At 44.9% G+C, this 13,408-nt stretch overlaps 1 protein-coding gene across 2 annotated transcripts in view; it reads right to left on the reverse strand.

Annotated features, from left to right (window-relative positions):
- nlgn2b (neuroligin 2b) overlaps positions 1 to 13,408 on the reverse strand; it is a 71,585-nt gene that overhangs the window by 16,962 nt on the left and 41,215 nt on the right. The window lies entirely within an intron of this gene.

Below are 13,408 nucleotides of genomic sequence, written 5' to 3' on the forward strand. Positions count from 1 at the left end.
ATTTTTATGTGATGCGTAAGATGTTGAGCATCAAGTACGACTAGCTGCATTAATTATCTTCCTTGTATTTGACTGGTCCAGCTGTGCAACTGGCTGCCAGCCTGGGAGGCAGATTGGTGTCAGTTTTGGTCAATATACCTATAAGTCATTAGTGTCCAGTGTGAATTTTGCCTACACTGTAAAAAAAAATGTCTGTAGATTTTACAGTGAAAAACTGTCAAACCATGATAGTAAAAGATTATAAACTCAAAATAGGTTAAAGTTTCTGTAACAGTTAAACACTGTGATATCACATGGCAAAACCCCTATTTATATGCCATTTCCAAGGAATTTATACAGAATAAAGTAGTTTTTGTATAACAGATTGCAAACTGCATTTCATATGGTAAAGCTGTGTTTTTAATGGTATAAATGTCATGGCTCTGCTCCCCTCCTGCTCCCTTTGCTCCTCCCCCTTCCCTGTGTGTCTGAGGGTGCGGCCTCCATTCTCCTCACCTGCTGCCTGCTGTCTCACCTGCTCTCAATCATTCATCATGCCTCAGTCTTCAAGAACCCCGGTCTTCCTCCCATTCATCGCCAGATTGTTTCAGCCAACTTAGTGGTAACTTTCGTGGCTCCTTTCAGTGTCTAGCTTTCCACTACATGTCCACCCGTGATTCTCCTGCTCCAGCTCCCTTGTCTAACCGTTTCTCTCCTGTGCTCCAGGAACCCTCGTGTGCAGTTCAGTTCCCAGAGTCAGTCTCCTGTGCCTCCGTGTCTCCGGTCTCCCTTGTCATTTCACCTGCCTGTTCCTGCCGCGGCCGCCCCTCTTCCCCCCCCCAGTGTGTGTGTGCGGAATAAAGACCCTTAAACCGTCCATCTTGTCTGTGTGTCTGCTCCTGGGTCCAGTAACTACCCCTGTCAGAACAATCTGGCCAGCATGGACCCAGCGGACCCAGACTCTGTCCGAAGCGCACTGGCCTACCAGGGACAACGAGTGGGCCAACACGAGAAGGTCCTCGACGAGATCGTGGCAGCCATCCAAGACCTTCGCTGTAGTGTGGCCGCCCTTGGATCCAAGCTCGATCAGGTCTCCACTCCTCCCACAGCTCCTACCACCGCCACTGAAGCAGCTACTCCCTCTGCCTCCCCAGCCATGCCGCATGCAGCCTCTCCTCCCCCCCGCCCCGGGAACCACACGTTCCTACACCTGAACGGTATGCTGGGGATTTGGGGGCTTGTGGGCGGTTTCTGCTTCAGTGCTCGCTAGTTTTCCAACAACAGCCGCTTACCTACAGCTCTGATAGCGCCCAAGTGGCTTTTGTGATTAGCCTACTGTCAGGGAAAGCAGCTCAGTGGGCAACCGCCCTGTGGGAGAAGCACTCCCCTATTTGTGATTCCTTCCAGCGATTTTCTGAGGAACTAAGAAAAGTTTTTGATCATCCTGTGCAAGGCAAGGAGGCAGCCAAGCGTTTACTGAATCTTCGTCAGGGATCAGGTTCAGTAGCTGAGTTCTCCGTCGAGTTTAGGATTTTAGCGGCCGAGAGTGGTTGGGATGAGGAGGCGTTACAGACTGTTTTCGTGCATGGGCTGTCGGAGGTTATGAAGGACGAGTTAGCGGCTAGGGATAGCGCTGCTAGCCTTGACGAGCTAATCTCACTAGCGATTAGGCTTGACAATCGTCTTCGTGAGAGACGGCGTGAGAAGTGGGGGCACTCACAAGCCTCTCCTTTCCATGCCTTACCCAGAGCCACCATCTCAGTAGATCCCCAGTTAGCAGCCCCATGCAAACGCCCCTCGAGCCAGGTACCCCCCGAGCCTGTAGAAGAGCCTATGCAACTGGGTCGCACCCACCTCACTCAGGCAGAACGCCAACGCCGGATGAGGTCCGGGTTATGCATTTATTGTGGCCAGCACGGTCACTTCTTGGCTGCCTGCCCCCAGCTGCCAAAGAAAGAAACGGAGAATGGTGTTGCTCCTGTGAGCCAAGTCCCCGCTTCCTCCTCTGCCCCTCTTAGTCACTCGCAATTAAAAGCGTCCCTTCACTGGCAGTTAAATTCCATTCCCCTCACAGCACTAGTCGACTCAGGTGCCGAGGAGAGTTTCATTGACTCGGCATTCGTGCTTCAGGCAAACATTCCCACTATCAAACTCCCTGACAACCAACCCGTTAACGCCTTAGACGGGAAACATTTAGCCAACATTACTCGGCAAACCATTCCCCTCACACTTATCCTTTCTGGTAATCACCGTGAGGAGATTAGCTTACTGGTTATTTCATCACCCAACACTCCTGTTGTATTAGGTTACCCCTGGCTAAAACTCCACAATCCCCAATTCGACTGGTCTACTGGCTCACTCATTAGCTGGAGTGCTCACTGTCATTCACATTGTCTCCAGTCCGCTAGTGTAACACATCCCACTGTTCCCAAACCTCCCGAGCCCCCTGATCTATCTGCCGTCCCTGTAGAATACCACAACCTAGGGGAGGTTTTTAGTAAACATCGTGCCGTCTCATTACCTCCTCATAGGCCATATGATTGCGCTATAGAGCTGCTCCCTGGTTCCACTCTGCCGTCTAGTCGCCTGTATAACCTTTCCAGACCAGAGCGCGAAGCCATGGAGAAATATATAGGTGACTCACTAGCGGCAGGGCTTATTCGACCCTCTTCGTCTCCGGTAGGGGCAGGTTTTTTTTTGTAACAAAGAAAGACCAGTCCCTCCGCCCTTGCATTGATTATCGAGGGCTTAATGACATCACCATTAAGAATAAGTACCCTCTCCCTCTCATTGACCCGGCATTTGAACCCCTTCATAAGGCTAAAGTGTTCTCGAAATTAGACCTCCGGAACGCATACCATCTTGTCAGGATCAGAGAGGGAGATGAGTGGAAGACTGCCTTTAACACCCCTTTAGGCCACTTCGAATATTTGGTGATGCCCTTTGGATTGACCAATGCGCCAGCTGTGTTCCAGGCCATGGTCAATGATGTGCTGAGAGACATGCTGAACAGGTTCCTGTTCGTCTATTTAGATGACATACTCATCTTTTCGCAGTCCCAGGAGGAACATGTTCAGCATGTCCGGCAGGTACTCCAGAGACTCCTGGAGAACAAGCTTTACGTGAAAGCCGAGAAATGCGAGTTCAATGTGACATCCGTGTCTTTTCTGGGGTTTATTATTGAGCAGGGGCAGGTTAAGGCTGACCCAGCCAAGATTCAGGCCGTGGCTGATTGGCCGAGACCCACCACTCGCAAACAGTTGCAGCGCTTCTTGGGGTTTGCTAACTTTTACCGCCCTTTATTAGGAATTATAGTAAGGTAGCAGCCCCCCTGACTAAGCTCACCTTGGTGAAAGCACCGTTCGCTTGGTCCCCTGAAGCAGAAACAGCCTTTCTAGCTGAAGGAACTGTTTACTTCTGCCCCGGGGCTGCGGGATCCTTACCCCCCCCCCCAGTTTGTGGGGGGGGGGGGATGCCTCTGACACTGGCATTGGGGCAGTACTCTCCAGCGATCCCCCAGGACCAGAAGCTGACCCCTGTGCCTTTCTCCAGACGCCTGTCACTATGACGTGGGAACGAGAGCTGCTGGCGGTGGTGGTAGCCCTTCGGAGTGGAGGCATTGGTTGGGGGCGCTGCTCTCCCGTTCATGTGTGGGGCCTCAAAAACCTGCCTCCGCTCAGCCAAAAGTTAATTTCTCAGGCCGGTGGGCCTTGTTCCTTGCCGTTTTTTTTCCCACCCTGGGTCGCATGCCAAGCCAGATGCTTACGACCCCGGGGACTGAACCAGAGACCATCCTCCCGGCTTCTTGTGTGGTGGCTGCAGTGAACTGGCGGATAGAGGCTCTGGTGAAGCAAGCACAACGCTCACAACCCGACCCAGGTAACGGCCCCCCCTAACCGACTTTTTGTTCCAGACTCAACCAGGTCCCAGGTCCTCCAGTGGGCTCACTCTTCCAGGATCTCTTGCCATCCTGGTTACCAGCGAACACTGGATTTCCTACGGCGGAAGTTTTGGTGGCCATCCATGGCGAGAGACACGAGAGCCTTTGTAGCCGCCTGTTCTGTCTGTGCCCGCGGAAATCCTCCCACCAGCTGCCAGCTGGACAATTACACCCCTTGCCCGTTCCAAGTCGCCCCTGGTCCCATATCGCCCTGGACTTTGTTACTGGACTGCCTACCTCTGAAGGTAATGACACCATTCTCACTATTGTTGACCGTTTTTGTAAGTCTGTCCATTTCGTGCCTCTGCCCAAGCTCCCCTCGTCCCTAGAGACTGCCAAACTCCTGGTCACCCATGTGTTCCGCCTACATGGAATCCCTCAAGACCTAGTTTCAGACCGTGGTCCACATTTCGCCTCCCAGGTTTGGCGAGCCTTCTGCCAGGCCTTGGGCGCTTCTGTCAGTCTATCCTCAGGTTACCACCCACAATCCAACGGCCAGACAGAACGGGCTAACCAGCAATTGGAGGCTGCCTTGCGCTGCGTCGCCGCCCGACATCCGGTCTCCTGGTGCACATTTCTTCCGTGGATCGAATATGCTCACAACTCCCTCACCTGCGCTGCCACAGGTATGTCCCCATTCATGGCAGCTTATGGTTTTCAACCTCCATTGTTCCCATCTCAGGAAGGGGGAGGTGGCGGTCCCGTCAGTACAGGACCACCTGCGCCGCTGTCGCCGGATTTTGACTGAGGCTCGTGCAGCCCTGCTACGGACAGCGGCTAGAAACCAACGCCTGGCGGACCGCCACCGACTCCCTGCCCCCGATTACACACCTGGTCAGAAGGTATGGCTGTCTTCACGAGACCTGCCATTGCAGGTAGAGTCTCGAAAGCTGGCTCCACGATTTATTGGACCTTTTGAAGTGGACAAAATCATCAATCCTGTGGCGGTGAGGTTAAAACTCCCTCCGTCACTACATGTGCATCCTGTGTTTCACGTATCTCTCCTGAAGCCTGTCTCCTCCAGCCCTCTGTGCCCTCCGGCCGACCCCCTCCGCCCCCCCGGCTCATTGACGACCACCCAGCCTACACAGTTCGCCAGATCCTGGACGTCCGACGGCGGGGCCGGGGTTTCCAGTACCTGGTGGACTGGGAAGGGTACGGGCCGGAGGAGCGTTCTTGGGTTCCCCGGCACTTCATCCTGGATTCCTCCCTTCTTTCGGACTTCTACCGATCCCATCCTGACAAGCCCGGTAGGCCGCCAGGAGGCGTCCGTTGAGGGGGGGGTACTGTCATGGCTCTGCTCCCCTCCTGCTCCCTTTGCTCCTCCCCCTTCCCTGTGTGTCTGAGGGTGCGGCCTCCATTCTCCTCACCTGCTGCCTGCTGTCTCACCTGCTCTCAATCATTCATCATGCCTCAGTCTTCAAGAACCCCGGTCTTCCTCCCATTCATCGCCAGATTGTTTCAGCCAACTTAGTGGTAACTTTCGTGGCTCCTTTCAGTGTCTAGCTTTCCACTACATGTCCACCCGTGATTCTCCTGCTCCAGCTCCCTTGTCTAACCGTTTCTCTCCTGTGCTCCAGGAACCCTCGTGTGCAGTTCAGTTCCCAGAGTCAGTCTCCTGTGCCTCCGTGTCTCCGGTCTCCCTTGTCATTTCACCTGCCTGTTCCTGCCGCGGCCGCCCTCTCCCCCAGTGTGTGTGTGCGGAATAAGACCCTTAAACCGCCCTCTGTGTCGCCCTGGGTCGTAATACCCCTCAATAAACTTGTATTTATATGATAAAATATGGATTAAAACTTAAAATCAACAGTACTAATATCCTTTTACCGTAATAGTAGAAGGACTTCTACCGTATTTAAGTTCTGGCAACCACAGCTGCCAGTTTTTTACCGTAAAGCCTAAAGTGTAAGCTATATGATGGAAACAACTGTTCTTAGCTACATTTTTTATTTCTTTCAAGAACCTAAAGCCTCCAACACACACAATTTTACCATCACATTCATTACAACTCCACACAATCACACTTCCAATAGAGCCCAGATAGCAGATAAAGAATTAAGAATATTGTAGCAAAGTAAATAAATCATTTCAAATTTTAAAATGTATTTTGTTTGTATGTGAACAGAATCACAATCAGAATGACACGCAAGCAAAATGATTGTTTTTCTGTGCTGTCATTGCAGTTGGTGTACTTTAGGCAAAATGTGGGGAAAGAAGTGTTAAAGACTGCTTGCAGAGTGGGAAGATTGTGGCGCTGTACAGGGAGTGGGAGGTGTGTTTCATTTGTATTTAGGGCCAGCTGAGTTGTGAGAAGGCAGCAGGCTGAAATTAATTGACAGCAAAATCTATGCTGGCTAAAAATACAGTTTATGTCATATTTAAAGGGATGTTTTTGAGAATGGGCAACACAGTTTGAACTGATGCCCAAGGCTCACGGAGCAAGTATGTGTGGATGCACTGATACTGTTTGACTTGACGTATGCTAAAAATGTTTTCATGTGCATGGTCTTGTAAAATTACATTAATAAGTAACATATAAAATGGTGTTTATTAGTGTGTCACAAACAGGGTATGTGAGCACATTATTTTTGGAGACATCATTTTTAATTGATCTAAACTAGACAACTGGACAGAGTTAACAAACTGAAGTAATTACATTTTTCTCTACATTTTGTAATGTTAAGAATAGTACTAAAAAAGATAAAATAATTACTATTATTAGGAGTAGTAATAGTAGAGACGTGGATAGGTATACATGGTAGTTGCAAGCTTTAAATGTTTACTAAAAAAGTAGGACAAGACTGTTAGAGATAACAGATGAGAGAGTAACACTCACAGGCAAGTAAGCCTTAACTTCCTTTGTCAAAACCATTATTTGGTAATATATCATATATATATGATATCTGATTGCTTGAGACATTACATGATCTCAAATTGTCTGTACCTATTTTAAACAATACCATGTGAACTTCTGTAGTTTTAGACATTTCACTTTGACTGTGTCCCTGCATATTCCAGTAGGTTTTGTCGATCTCTACGGAACTGTTCAACTACATGTACTCTGTCACTATCTAGGCTGTAGCAACTCAACAATTCTTGTAAAAAACATAAATAACATATCTATTACTTTTTACACAAAAGAGTAGATTGTGAGTTGGTTGCTGAGCTGTGTGGCTTTGAGTGCTGTACACTCTATCCGAACAGCCAAATTGGTTAACATGGGCGCCGATAGGAAGTGGGCAGCCCTCCGGTTTGCTTCCGCCTCGTGAGTCCCTGGTGTATTGGCTATAAAAATGCAGATGAATGGTTCAGATATAATTTGCTGGCCTACTCAGTAGCAAATCATGATTTTAGAAGTAGCAAAGTAGATTATATTGTGTAATGCATACTTAAGTAAGAGTAAAATTACAGGCTTGAAACAATACAGAAAAAAGTTTCCTAAAAAGTGGTCGTAATGATGGCCACACAGAAAGTTATCACCAGACTTTACAGCCATTTAGCATCTCATTGTTTTGGTTTTACAGCCTGCCACTTTAATGTTCTGGTTCAGTCTTTTTGCTCTTATCAGCCTTATTTCCAGCTGCAGCATGTGGCTGTTTTCAACAAAAAAAGGTCGGACAAATTCCCTGTACCTTTCCTCCCCAGCAACAAAAGGCAGAAAAACAAAGGGAGTCACTACCTAGAGAACATAGTGGAGAATTTAGCAGCTAAAGAGCCACATATTTCTCACAGGAGTTGGTGGAGACCAAAATAGAGCTAAATGGTTATGTTAAGTCAAACAGTATCATTAGTACAATTCTAAATATAAAAAGGATAATAAAAGGATAATAAAAATGTTAAATCATCATTTGATTCAGTAATAAAAGCTGTGGTTATCAAATGTGGTGGTATTTACTACTACATAGGTTGCTCTTACTTACAAGTAAGATTCTGAAATTGGGTAGAAAGTGCAGAGAAACGTTTCCAGAAGAAGCGTTTCATCTCTCTTCCTGAGGTGAAAAATGTTCTCACTCTCAGAGCCCACGATGGTGGGCCTTTCCCCAGAGTTCATTAATTAGTTAATTAGTTAATTAGTCTGAACAGATGGCTATGCAACACAAATCAGAAGGCTCTCTGGGCCTGGAGCAGGAGGAAGGTAGGAAAAGGTGAGCCGAGCAGCAATCTGGAATCTCAACTGTCACCAAACCTCTGAACCGGGCCGTGTGCAGCAGACATTTTCTTCTCATTCACCCATTTTACTTGACAAGGCGTATTATAAATTAATTCCAATTAAGAAAATTCCAGAAAGTATATCATTTGCTGGAAAATGACATGTGTATGTATTATAGTGGAATGAAAGCATAAGGCGTTAAAATATTTTGCTAAATGCAAGGTTGCTGTGGTCACACTGCAGGAGCATTTATTTGAATGAATACTTTGCATCGCTGCAGATTTAAAAAAGCATTTCGGACGGTTTATTTTTAGACTGTTCCCATCTCCCCCCTTATGTTTCCTTTCCCTCACTGTCTCTCTATGATTCTCCCTCGCTCATCTGTCTCTATTCCCTGCTCTCTCTTCTTCCCTTATTCCCGTCTCCCTATCACTCTCTTAAAGGCGCAGGCATTGTATGAAATGAGGTTGGCATGTGTAAGCTCCTGTATGTGTAAGTACAGGATAATACTAAAGATTAAAACATTAAACTATTAAAATACGGTATGCTTGTGTTTCTCACTTTGACTCAAATTCAGTGTCAGAGAGGAGAGCTATTAAAAATTCAGATGGATGGTGCATTATTCATATATATATTTTACGCACAGCACGCAACCAAGTAGCGCACACATACACTTACACACTGTCACATGCACAAGGAGATATTGGTGTGCACACTGGCAAACATGCATGCTTATGCCACACAAACATACAAACACACACACAAGGATAATCGCCTTAGTACAGTAACCCATTTAAAGCATATCTGAGAGTGAGAGAGAGAGAGAGAGAGAGAGAGAGAGAGTGAGAGAGAGAGAGAGCACACATTCGCCCACATACCAAAATTTTCAACAATGTTCAAGGAATCGAGGACACTGCGTCATCCCTCATAATCACCCAGCAGGATCACTCTCCACCTCTATGTGTATGTATTTTGTATGTATATCAATGATTGTGTGCGGCGGTTCAGTGAAATAAACATACTGTGCAATGCATGAGTGCACTTCAAACATCTCCAACATGAATCACAGCAGCAATGTCAATGTAAATTGGCCAGGTTATGGTTTGGAAACAAGGTCGAGATGAAGCAAACAAAGATGCCGCTGAAGGGCGTTTTTGATCGGCGTGCAATTGAACACAACATTCATCACACCTGATATCAAATTGTGAAATTTCTTAACGGACACGATTTGTCTGACAGCTGTAAAAAAGACCACATGCAAGCTAAAATTGAGCAGGATGAAGCTGCAGGTCCTCATTTCACTAACTCTCAGTTTGTCCTTGTCCCTGTGCCTCTTCATTGGCACTGTCAATAACACTCTGGATCATGTTACCCTCTGTTAATACTCACTGCAACTCTTGGACTGCATCCTAAGCTACTCCCATTTCTCTGTTTATCATTATTCTGATATGTTGAAACAGGCGTGATGCAATAAACAAGATCTGATTACCCAACCTGGCAACCGCAATGACAGTCACAGATAGTCTGTGTGCAAACACCTCCAAAAGATGATGGCGAATGTAAATACTTGACACCACTGATATCCAGCAGCACAAGGGCTAGGTATACACACACACACACACACACACACACACACACACACACACACACACACACACACACACACACACACACACACACACACACACAAGCAAGCATGCACTGCAAATCTCCAACAGAATGGACAAATAGAATACCCCTTAATCCAAAAATACACTGAAAGCAACAGACACACATTTCAATTTTGTTTTCAATGGCTGAATGTACACCAAAGGCACTAAGTGGTTCTGGTGTCTCTGAAGTATTGTGAGTCACACCTTTTTTTTGTTGCCGAAGTGCATATCAATACAACAATTAATTTATCAAGAAGTAATAATTTTCATGGTAAGTGAACACAGTAAATACACCTGTTTGTGCTTCATTATGAAATCCCTGCTGCACAGAAATGACATACCAGATACAGGAATAACTGGTCTGACTTTAGTAGCAGAAATGATAACTCAGGATTAACTAGACCTCATTATGCATGATTGTACAAGACTAAACACTCTCTAAGACTGTTAGCACAAATGCTGTTATTGTACAGATCAGTAATATAGTATAGTGTATTGCAGTCTGTATTATCAGGTGTGCATAAAGGCAGATCCACACAACATGTGTGCTGTGCCATTGATAAAAACAATACAAGAAAAGCCATGTAAACAAATGAATGGATTCTATCTATCTATTCTATCTATCTATCTTCTATTCTCTTGTGGGAATTTTTTATTTTTTAATATCTTTAAATGTCTGTGACATTCTACATATATACACACTGAAACCTCAACTCTTTAGAGAAGCGTTGCTGCACCTGAGACACATGGCTCATGCGGGCAGTGCTCTAACCTGTGAACATGGGGGGAAAAAAGCAGGACATTCCGCCACGCACAAACGCTGCTGACTGTGGACGGGGCTTTAGACCTTTGCTACTCTGTGTAAAGCTTCAGTACAGCTTCAGGTTTAGTTATTTTTAAACATAATATAATAAATATCTCTTTTTACACCAATCATAAACTATGCGTTGCAACCAGATGTCCTGTGGGAACAGGGAAACTATGTTGCATTAGCCTGCATTAGCTGGTCAGCAATGGATGAAATAAAGCATAAATATGGCTTTGAGTCTTGGGTCGTGTCCTAAATTTAGAAGTACCAGTCGGGTTCAGTCAGTCAAGCTTTAAAGATGCCAGTTTAGGTAATTTCCCAAAAGCATCTTAAGGTGTAACCAGCAGTAGATTTAGTAGCACTAAATCCACTTTTCTCAGTTCTAAAAAGATATCTGTGTACAGTCACTTTATTACACTATCTATTGATCCTGATTCCATTCAATAGTGTTGGTTACAACAGTATTTTTTTTTCCTTTCCCCCCTCTCAATTGCTCTTTCAGCAACATCATGTTCACAGTTCAACAGTTACCTATATAAGTGCAGTTCTATGAATTCTTAATTACCAAATATCTTGGCATCAAAACAGCTGAAAGTGGCTGAAATGGTGTAGAAAGTCAGGGGAAAGATAGCAGGTGGAAAGGAGGGTCAGTGGTCGTGGGGGCTGCGTTAAATGCAGTCTCTGAATTTGTGAAGGGGGGTTGTTCAAGTCGGAACTGGGTGTTAAGTTGCTTTTTAAGACTAATCGTTGCTAAATCCATCTTATGAATCTTCTCCATCTTAACAAGTGCTCCCCAAAAGCATCTTAGAAATTCCTGCAGGAGGCACTAAAAAACACGTTTCAGTGTTATTGTTTTTTTGTTCATTTATTATACACTATTTATGACCTCTGATACTCTGTGTTAAGTGATGTTTGATGTAAAATGACTGGTGATGTTTAAATAAGAAACTAAGACAATAAAAGTAACATGCTGTCCCCATTGTCCTCTCACTCTTTTTGCATAACTAAATTAATATATGCCACTTTCCTGTTTTATGTTTCCATAACGTCTCTTCTCTTTTTATATATGCCACATGTTGTTTGCCACATGCTTATCCCGTAGCTCTAATACAGAAACGATGGCAGAATAACATTCACAGCTGATGATGTGCATACACAGTATAGTTTGAATTTGTGCCTAAGAGTTACATCTGTACTTTCTTAAACTCACTGCCAACTGCTCATTGAGCTTTGTTTTCATACTAAATGATTCCAAGTATTCCTATTGTGTTTACAACATTTTCACTTTGTGACTTATGTATTTTTAATATACAGTCAAAAACATCACATTACTTTAAAGTGTATCTAGAATTATATTAAGTGTTTTTAAGGGTGTGCCTTGCCCTCCTTAACTGCTGCTTTGGGTGTGTAAGTGTGTAAAAACCTTTGTGGAAAACACTGTTAATTTCAACAGTACGATCGATCTGGAAACAGGGCCCTGGTTTGGTCTCAGCTGTTTGCCTGCACAAAATGTGCTTTATGCACTGACTGCTACAAATTGTGCTTGTTTACAGTGTTAATGTCACATCATATGCTGACAACAAAAGTCACATAATTTTTTTAAATTGGAAAGGTGATGTTTTTGGATGAATTGCATTCACATGCCGTCAGAAAAACAAACAAACAAACTAGGGATGTCACGAGAACTGATACTTCGGGACTGAGTCCATGCCAATGGTCTGAAAACATGACAGTACTTTCTATAGTTTTTCTACAGTACCATAGGTAATGAGGATTCAATTTTCAATTCTTCGGGGCCTGATGGGACACCTCCTGTACAGTCGAGTGACTGTCACACATGCTCTGCAGAGAAACACAGAGAGACGCTCTCTGGCGCAGATACGGCGGATAGACCAGGTAAAGCAAGAGCAGCGAACACATCAGCTGGTGCCAACGTAATTTGGTACCCTGTTGGTTTCGATCATTTTGATAGGGTACGTCATTAACAACGAGCCTCCCCCCACGCGACTCACCTGCTGATGATAAAACGGAGTTGTGGTGGAAAAATGCAACGCAAGTTTATAAATCATACTGCTGAAGAAAGTCAACAGAGACAGAGACAGAACCCAAACCTCTTCTACTGCAGGTACATGCTACTCCACAGACCAGTGCAGGTATGTGTGTGTCTGTGTGTGAGGAAAAGAGTACAGAAAGGAAAAGCAAGGTGAGCAGATTAAAGAAGTTTGTGAGTTAAGTATGGAATAATGAGAAAACAATCTATTAGAAAAGTGACCACTGTTATTTTTTCAAATGTTTTTAAGTTAAAGTACATTGATTTATTGTTTTGTTTTGATCGTGGTATTGAATAAGTATGGAGAAGAGTGGCATTTCACTCGTATTGGTATTAACTACAACATTTTTGGTATCGTGTCATCCCTAAAACAAACAAACTATATCATACAACACAATAGCAAATGAAAACACTTGAAAAGCAATATGGTATCTGCTTTAGTTAAAATGTATTTTTGCTTTGATGGGTCTTATACAGCAGCTCTCAACATTTATACCGGCCTCTCTTTGGTGCATGCTGCCTGCACTTTCCCTTACATCCACCCCACTCTATATGCCACTACAGGCGTAAACTGACTGTAATATACCTCAGGATATTAGCTTAGAGCAGGGTTTCTTAAACCTTTTATGGCATGCCCCCATTTAGAAGCTGAATCCATTGATCCATGTTAAATGTTTGAGAGCCAATGGTTTGGAGTAAGACAATATAAGATCTACCTGGACAGGGAGCCTGCAGAGGGAGTGGTTTTAATTTTCATTCTGGGCATTCTGTGTTTAACAGTGATCTATGATTCGGGGGTCATAAATCATAATGTCGTATGCTTATTTTTCAT

Source organism: Dicentrarchus labrax, unplaced genomic scaffold, assembly GCF_905237075.1.
Source record: "Dicentrarchus labrax unplaced genomic scaffold, dlabrax2021, whole genome shotgun sequence".
Taxonomy (NCBI): Eukaryota; Metazoa; Chordata; class Actinopteri; family Moronidae; genus Dicentrarchus; species Dicentrarchus labrax.